Here is a 10,479-nt window from a genome sequence, read left to right on the forward strand (position 1 = left end):
TGAACTGACTTTTGTTCTTCTCAATTCGAGATATAGAGGAAAATCTGCTGGTTGTGGTGAGCCTTCATAGCTGGATATCTGCACATGTTTCCCCACTCTCCTCTGGTGCTCATCATCGGGTCTTTTATTGACGGACCCTCAGGGCCGTTCCGGCCATTAGGCCAGGTAAGGCGGTCGCCTAGGGCGGCAAACGCAGAGGGGCGCAAAAAGGGGCGAACAAATGAAAAAAACGGGAACGGAGAAAGAAAAGGGAAGAAAAATGTGAGGAAAAATAAAAAGGGGTGAAAAAAGAAACAGAAAACAGGGCGGAAAAGAAAAAAGGGGGACCTGGGAAAAAGAAAAGAAACGGGGAATTTTTCTGACCCTTCCCGTGTCTGTTGCCAGTGGTGAACATAGCTTGCTATTTAAGCTAAAGCTGGTTAAGACTTATTTACGTTCAACGATGACCCAAGAAAGATTTTAAAACAATAATTCATTGAAACAGTGAAAAAAGTCGCTTTAATTGGCCTGTCAATTGGCGCAACTTTATGTTCACATGTAAAGCAATACCGAGGGGGCTCTCACATCCCTGTTTATACAATAGGTCCTAAAGGTCCAAACTTGTCTACAAATGGCTCCAATTGGGCCGTCATTTCGCAAATTTTCGGCTTTTTCAAACTAAACTTTTACACAATAATAGTGCAAAAATAGTCCACCAAATGGCATCAATTAGGTCTTCATTTTGCAAAAGCTGCTCACTTCTTAGGGGGGAACATCATTATAAAGTCATAATACAATAAAAATCCAAACTTGTCCACGAATGGCTTCAATTGGGCCGTCTTTTCACAATTTTTTAGCTTTTTGAAACTAATATTTTACACAATAATAGTGACAAAATGGTCCACCAAATGGCTTCATTGTGTCTTCATTTTCCAAAAGTCTCTAACTTCTCAGGGGGGCACATACTCCCTCAGACACACCCTGCGTCCCGCTTTTGGTATGCTTCGGTGGGGCGGCAGGGAGAGGCTTTGCCTAGGGCGGCAAAATCCCTAGGAACGGCCCTGGACCCTGCAGTGCATAGCCATCAAAAACAACGCAACAGTTTCCATATCTTGAACACACATGATTATACCCGCATGCGAAGCATGGACGGGTATATTCCCATTCTGTGGTTTCCTCTTCTTCTCCTCCTTCTTTTCCTATCAAACACATCATTCTGTCAAGGCTAGCACTAAAACTACCAAGGCCCCATGGCCCATATGTGGTACACTCATTGGCCCTACCCCGTAGAAGTGCCTTTCGCCTATCTTGGCCCCAGAGGTCAAGGTCACGGGCCCCAGGGGCCCAAATGTAAAAATACAAAGCATGCCGTTTCTCGTCAAATGAAGCAGCCTCGGGGCCCTGAGTTGGTACACTGATAGCCCCAGGGGTACTTTATATATACAAGTTTACACGAGCCCCATATGTCATATATTATGGGCCCCAGGGCCCCAAATGTTAAAATAAGGGGCAACAGATTGACAAGGCTAGCTGTAAAACTGTAAGGGCACTAGGGCTCATAAGTGACATATGTATGGGCCCTAAGTTGAAGATGTGCCCTTTGTCCATTTTGGCCCCAGATGTACAAGGCTAGGGGCCCCAGGGGCTCAAATGTTAAAACAAAGGGCCGGCCGTTTCTCAGCAAATAAATTAGCTACAGGGTTCAGATTTAGTACATAGATAGGTATTTAGTATTATATTGTCATATGTATATATAAGTCCTATATGTCACATAATATGGGCCCCAGGGCCCCAAACGCTAAAACATAGGGCCGGCCGTTACTCAGTAAATAAAGCAGCTACAATGCCCAGCTTGAGTGTACTGATAACACTTGTGAATTATACTTCAACATATGTAAATGAGCCCCATAAGTCAAATATTATGGGCCCCAGGGCCCCAAATCTTAAAACAAAAGGCCGGCCGTTTCTCATCAAATAATGCAGCTTCAGGGCTCAGAGTTTGTACACAGACTGCACCTGAGAATTACATTGTTATATGTACATATGGGCCCCATATGTCACATAATATGGGCCCTAGGGCCCCAAACGCTAAAACATAGGGCCGGCCGTTACTCAGTAAATAAAGCAGCTGCAGTGCCCAGCTTGAGTCTACTGAGAGCACCAGAGAATTATACTTCAATATAATGTTCATGAGCCTCATAAGTCAAATACTATGGGCCATATCACCAGGGCCCCAAATGTTAAAACAAAGGGCCGGTCTTTTCTCATCAAATTAAGCAGCTTCAGGGCTCAGTTTGTACACAGATTGCACCTGAGAATTATATTGTTACTAACACCACCCCACACACGTAGGACTAAACAGATCCACAGAGAATAGTGTAATTATAATATAGATGACATCAACGTTAAGGCTATTCCAGTTAAATTACATACTCATTGGCTGTTCCATTTAATTTACACACTCCCTATGAAATGGCCCCAAAATAGGCTGTTCCGTTTAATTTACATACTCCCTCTGAAATGACTGTTCCATTTAATTTACATACTCCCTCTGGAATAGTTTTCCCCTAATCATATTGCATAGCCTCACTGTGAATAAGAGAGACTCACAACAGCAACCTATGGAGAGTAAGAGAGACGCCTCCCCTGGGAGGGGACTTTTTACAATTTCTTTATTTTAAGTGCTACGAGAGTGCAACCTACATTCAATTAGAGCTTGTGACTTGGAGTTTCACTTTTTACACATTTTCTGCCCAATTGGGCGACTTTTTACAATTTCTTTATTTTACGTCCTCAGCAAATAAGGACTGTAAGTTTGGGTATACCGATAATATGCGGGTATAGCCGTATTTGTGTACAAATATATAGCCTTCTAGTTGACATATTGCATTGCTGCATCTTTTTTTACTCCATTTTACTCCAAGGACGCTGCCATCAAGAACATGCATAAGTTGCTCCCTTTGCTAAGACGATTTCACACTGTTTAGGCTTTGCTAGTTGTGATTTCACTAGTTTACGCATATAGCATTCTCCTTCAATAGAGAAGTGGGAATTGTGGCAAGATCACAGTCAGAATAAGGAGTCACGCTGTCTATCCTCTGTACTATAGCTACAAGGCCTGAATTACTGAAAGCAGATGATCTAAAGACAGCACTTAGTCACTTCTGACGCTTCTTTAAGATTCATAATGTAATTCTGAATGTTTACCCCAACCGCACTGTCTTGTCACAGTTGATGCAATCACCATGAATGACAAATAAGTCAGATATCATCGCTTTGCTGGGTATATACTTGGAAGCCAATGTTCAGATCGTGCACAATGATAGTAGTGGATATGTAGACACCTTGATAGTGGCATGTACCCTTCAATTTGACTTAAGGAAGAGAAGTAGCAGAGGTAGCAGATGACACAGGTATACTTGTCCTTTTGATTTACCACTGGAACCAGAATATGGCCGACATCTTCTTCCATTCAGAGGATAAAGGTCACAGAAGAAATGGTTGGTGGTATAGAAAGTTCAAGACCTTGCTAACAAAGCTGGTGAAGTAGTGACATCCCATCTCCTGTCCATCCGTGCATCGAGTGGTTGTGACACCACTTCTGCTACATTTGGCCAAGGGAAAACTAATCTGTTGAAGAAAAACAGTCAAAGGAATTACAGCAGATACCTGTGGTGATGAGCAATCCTGAGGAGACAGTAGAACAAGTTCAACAAATTGGTGAATCCGGCATCAGATTGTTTGTGGTGCCAAGTAAGAGGATTCTCTAAACGGTCTACGCTTCGCTAAATTCATCACTGTGGTATCCTCAAACAAGGTATCTCTTAATGCACAGAAGCTTCTACCTGCTGAAAGAGCGGCATACTTGCACAGCCTGCAGAATCATTTGCAAGCGGAGCGGGTGAGCAGTACTTTGGGTTTAGCTCACAATGACTTTGATGATCAAGAGCAATAGGGTTGGAAACTCTCTGCATCAGAGAGTACATGTGCACCAGTCATGACAGATTTGGATTCAGCACCTCAAAGCTTGCTTCAGTTTGTTCGATACAAGTGTAAACTCTCCTCCAGTAATCCTTGTGGAAGTAACGGATGTTGATGTCGCAAAAATGGACTTAAATGTCTTACAGCTTGTGGGGATTGCAGGGGAGAAAATTGCTGAAATGCTGAGGAGATTATACTTGCAGTGGTTAAGTAATAGCAAAATTATAATCTGTGACCTCTAAAACCTATTCCCCCAGAACCTATTCTACGATAGATTAAAATCATCTTCAGTAGCTATATATAGCGAGAGCTAATAATGTATAATTATATTCATTTTGGTCTTCCATCTTGGCTTAAAGTGTGAGGGAAGACTCAGCGCGTTATATACGTAAAAATTTTTTGTCCCTAAAACCTATACAAAGACACAGCAAGTCATTTTCATGTATGCTTCAGAAGCAAAAATATAGCCAATTATTTCATGTGGTACCAGCCATTTTGGATTGCTGTGTGAATGAAGACATCAGTGTTATAGATAATTGCATTTTTGAATTACATGACCTCCAAAACATATTCAAACTCACTAAATTCATCATCATATCTGCTTCAGAAGGTTAACAGCTAATTATATGGTATGGCGGCCATTTTGGTGGCCATCTTGGATTTTAGTGTGAACGAAGACATCAGTGTTCTAGATATTCTCTGACCTCTTACACCTATTCAAAGACACTAATAGCATCATCATATCTGCTTCAGAAGCTGAGATACAGCAAATTATATGTTATGGCGGCCATTTTGGCGGCCATCTTGGATAAAACAAATTCCCCATGGTGGATTTTTGCGGATTTTGGATATGTTATTCTATAATGCATTCTACTTATCTGGTGCAAAAATCTTGTTAACAATTTTTTCCGAGTAGTACCTGTTTTTTTTTATCTTCAACGACCATACTAATATGGCGGACAAAATAAGATGGCGCTGCACGAAGTGGGTAAAGGCTTTTGAATTTGCCGGGTTTTACCAAGATTGAATACTGCCCTCCTATTGTGTCCGCCATACTTCGAAAAGGCTAATCTGATCAGTATCTGATCACTTATTATAACTCAAATAACAGACACGATACGAATATGCCTGTGAATCAAACCTGGTTGCTAACCAATATGTGTCAATCAATTCAATCAATACTTGTGACTAGACAACTTACGGACTTTGGATTAACCATTGTTATGTTATGCATTACAAATTATTTGAATTGAGCCATATATGCGATGAAAAATTGCCATTATAAATAAATATTGATTCATATACATTGTTGATTAACGAAACTACACAATTAATTGCCGATAAAAAATAATTGTATCCTGCTGGCTCTCCTGAAATATCTTTCTCCTTTAACTTTCAAAGTGTTACTTATATGTGATGCGATCAAGCAAAATCAGTCGGAACTCGGCAATAATAAATTTTCAGTTTCTTACAGGATAGTAAAAAACATTTACAAAGCTGGTTTTTGCAGAAAACCCCATTGAAATTGAACAACCACTTCCAAAGATATGAGCAATTAAAGAGTTTCCAAAACAAGAAGAAACAAAAGGAAATGTTTCCTTTATTTGGCTATATCTCAAAATCAATATTTCCGAGTTCCGACTGATTTTGCTTGATCGCATCACATATGTGACGTGGTATATCAAAAAGAGACACGTTTGGGTAGGTTATCAATTTTGAGTATTTTGCATGTCTTAAATATAGAGGTATTTTGCTCCAACTACTTTATTGGGGACATTCCTAAGCGAAGATAATGAGTTCGTAAGTTATGGTATTATAAAATTGGAAATTGAGATATTGGCATTTAAAAATATTATTGACAATGTTGAGAGTAGGAATTACCTTGCAAAATGTCTCAAAAAATACAAGATGCAAGTTATATTCCGTTCTTAAATTATCAAACAATATTTTAAACATTATTAACATCGCAAATTTGCAACAAACCCAAATTGCAACAAAAAAAAAATAAAAATCACCCCGGGCAGATCTTTTGCTACAGGGTGTCCCCCAAAAAATAGGCCCCTCTTTGCGCCCTCTTTTTCGTCTATTTTTAAAAAGTTGATCAAATATATTTTGGTATGTAAAGAAACCTTTAATTGTTAGCTTTCATAAACCAAAAAAATTTATTTCAATCGGCTTACAACTTTTGAAGATATGCCCTTTTAAAAACAAGTACCCGTATTTCTTCACTCTGTCCACGGATAGCAAACAGAGTGGTTGGGATGGGTCATGCTATGGAGTGGCCTGCAAGATCACCAGACCTCACACCACTTGATTTCTTCATTAGTGGCAAAATCCAAGATCTTTGCAAACGTATTACTACTATATTCGCAAGTATCCGGCGCACAAGGTTGGTACGCAACGCAATTGATGCAGTTAGGACTAGATCTGAAACCTGTATTCGTCAAGGAGGCAACCAGGAAGAGGGCAGAGCAGCACAGTAAACTCACTTCAAAAGAACCAAAGACAAACTAAACAGCCCTTTTCAGGGCCACCTTTTATTCCAAAAAGAGAAATGGCTCATGTTGTCAATAAAAAGAATGCAAGAAACAATAAGACTGTTTTGCTAAGTCTATATTCTTTCATATTAATTACCTTTGCCCAGTAATTAATTACCCTGCATTTAATACTATTAATTACAGGAAAATGACCAAGTTCACCAAGAACCATACCAGTTGCTGTAGATGATTTACATTTCAGGATAAGTTTACAAAATCTGAGATGGAGTTTTTCTGCAAGTTGGCAGTTTTCAAAACCCCATATTTCACTGCCGTAAATTAGAATTGGTTAAACAAGAGCATCAAAGAGGTTTAGCTGAATATCAATTTGAAGAGATAGCCTCCTTGCTTTTGATATTAAAGAAAACATTGCCTTGTTGGCTTAATCATACAAACGCTTTTGAGCTTTCTTAAATCTACCATTATAATTAAAAATAATACCAAGGTTGTTATAATGATTAACAGCATCAATATTTGAATTACCAAATTGAAAACAAGGGATATGTCTAATTTTGCCCCTTGAGAAAACAACAACTTTGGTTTTGGATGAGTTCACTTTGAGATCCCAGTTTTGACAACAATCATTTAACGAATCAAGTGACTTCTGGAGATCTTGCGGCGATTCACCAAAAATTATTGTGTCATCAGCATACAGCAGAGTAATGTTACTGTATCCTCATTTTGTAGATTGTCGTACACAAGATCTGAAATCTGACTTTTAATCCTTTACTCTTTTTAAGTAAATGAGTTTCAAGATCATTCAGAAAGATTGAAAAGAGCAAGGGGGGGGGGGAGGGAGAGATTTTCACCTTGTCTTACCCCAATAGAAGAATGAAACATTTCAGATAACTCTCCAAAGTCTGATTTCACACAAGATATTGCATTGCTGTACATATTAATAATTACTTTAAAAACCTTACCGTTTATACCAGAGGAAATAAGTTTTTTTCCACAAGTGAGTTCTATTGACTGTGTCAAATGCCGTGGCATAATCTACAAAAGCACAATACAACCTTTTGCGTTTAGAAAGATAAATATCAATAATGCTTTTTAGGCTGAAAATATGATCCATGGTTGAGTAACCATACTAGTTTTCATTTCACGAAGATTTGAAATAATCTTTTTATTGTAATCATTCTTGGCTTTTTTTAACTGTTTTCTTATATGTTTTACACCAATAGTTTAATATATCAAGGTTAGTTTGAGAAGAATTTCTCTTGTACCTGACTTTGGCTCTATAATATTTTTTTCTCATAATAGCACACTTTTTGTTGTACCACTTATTTATACCTTTGACGGTTATTAAAGTAGGTTTTTTCTTATTTACATGTATACAATGTGCAGCTTCTGCTGCAGACATAAACATATTTACAATTTTTACAGACATATCATCAATTATTTCACCATCAAAACTCTTTAAATTAGAAGAATAATTTTCTATATCATCCACCAACTTGTTGATTAGATTTGTATCTATGCTTTCAATAAACTTATCTTTTTTTATCAGTATTCCAAACTGGTTTATTGACACGAGGATTAGGATGTTTTGAATCATTGGTTGAGTTATTGTTACCGCTGAAGGAAGATGAGCGAGTAACGGGAGAGGTTCGTAGAAGAGCGAGAACGACGAAAACACATACGCAATTGCACATACCAATTGTGAGGTTAATAATATATTTTATTTGATTGGTGAAGATTCTCTGTCTGAACACTTAAGTTCTTGACGATGAACGAAAAATCAATTCTGGTCTAGATTCAGATAATGGAGAAAGAGAGAGTTCGGAGACAAGTCTTCTCCCGATGGTGGTCACAAATCAAAGACACTGGGATCTCCCCCGAATTTTCAGACCCGGGTGTGTCAGGCCATCTCCTGATCACTTTCGACCAATCACGATAGGGTAAAGATCCCAGGGCATAATTGCGGCCACCAACGTTAGTTTCATAATCCCAATTAAGATAATTTTGGGATCAGACATTTTGATCCCTTCACAGTAAGGAGAGAGAAAATCTCAGAATTGGTGATATTATTGGATTACCTTTTATGGTTTGATCAAAATGATACCTGAATAACAGAAGAGGGGATGAAGGTGCCGATAAACGGCGGACAAACATTTGAGAAAATGGCTTGATTATGATAATATATATTTTTGGGGTGAATAGAATGATTAACTCCCAGGGCTCTCTTTTCTAGATATTTCCTTATTAATTGTTGGTTAATATTAATTATCCTAAAGACAATGTTTTCTCTACCCGTCTATTCTGATCTCCTACATTATCATCTGCATGTGAATGAACATAACAATTTTGCCTCCCAGCAGTATTTGCAATTCTCATAATTACTGCATTATGTATATCTGAGAGCATAGTATCAAATTCATCAACTTCAAGTTGACGATTTTAGGTAATATTTCTGGTGATAGAATATTAAAACATATCAATAATACTGTTGTTATGGCTAATGTGATTTTCAGGGAAATTTTGGATATTTGCCCTGTAGGCCCATCCTTTTTGTGGACCCCAGACCCCGGGCCCCAGACCATTTTATTTTTAAATTTCATGTTGAGATAGGCCTAAGTCAAATAAAATACACACACACCCCCACCCCCCCCACACACACCCCCCCACCCCCACACCCACACACCCCCACGCAGCCCCAAGAAAAACAAAACATGACCCGATTAAAGCCCACTACATCGTCCCCAAATGTTTTAACAGTCGTGAAATGGTACATTTTCAGGCATCAACATTTGCATCTGGCTATCTTTTTGCTGTCTCAGTTTTAAAATTTGATGCCGTAATAACGACATTACTGGCAAATTTTGCTGTGTTCTGACCGGCATGTACTTGGTTTGTATTCTTTAATGTGGTGCTCAACTCATCAAAGCAATAACTGACGATTGACTCAAGATAAGGGACTGATACAGTGAAAAGATCATACAGCATCATTATACCAATCCATATATTGGGAAAATACATGTTTGTGTTTTCTGAAAAGTACAGAAGTCTCCATAATTTTGATTGCATCATATGAATACTCTACGTACAGAGTTTCTCTCCTGTAATGATCACTCTTTAAAAGATTGGGGAACTCTTACAATGACCTCACAAAGTAGAGGGATATTTCACTTTTTTTTCAAAAGTTGTAAAATGTGAAATATGGGCCCTTTTCCCTGTAAATAAATGGAACATTCCGATATAAATATTTGTTGTTTTATATTTTTCCAAGAAGATGAAGGATAAAAATAATATATAAAGAATAGACTTGCCCGTATTTTACTTTATGCAGACATAAGAACACCAGTGGACAAAATGATGAAAGACCTGGACTGGGTTAAACTTGATAGTAGGTGGGAGAATCAGTTACTTATTTTAGTTTTTAAATGTCTAAAAAACATTGCTCCACATTATTTGTCGTCTCAATTTACCTTCACCTCCTCTACTCATTCTAAGAACACTCGAAGTCAATCACATAACAAATTGGTCGTTCCAAGGTGGAAATTATCTTCTGGGCAGAGAACATTTCATTATAGAGCTGCCACTTCATGGAATAGACTTCCTTATAATCTCTGTGCCAATTTGGATTCTCTAAGCTTGAATGAGTTCAAGAATGCCTTATAATTTTGTATGTATTTTAAGTTAATAAGGAACTTATTGTAGCCCTCCTCATTAATATGTTAATTTGAACTTGTTCTATATTTACATGTTTGTATATTAATTATTCATATTCTTATAATGTTATTTGTATATATGTTATCAGGGCTTCCAGGGAGACCAGTACTTTTGTATTGATGGAATTTTCCTGAATAAATAACGAATAAATAAATAAAAGATTAGGTGCTCAAATATTTACTTTTATAAATGCTCGTCTTAGGTGGCAAAATATTGTTCAAAAATGGTATAAAATGTCATTTTACAAGTCAGGGAAATATGTGTTAGGGAGTTCATGGAACATTATTTACTGGCGATTTTACCAATGTGTACT

This window comes from Amphiura filiformis, chromosome 7, assembly GCF_039555335.1.
Source record: "Amphiura filiformis chromosome 7, Afil_fr2py, whole genome shotgun sequence".
NCBI lineage: Eukaryota > Metazoa > Echinodermata > Ophiuroidea > Amphilepidida > Amphiuridae > Amphiura > Amphiura filiformis.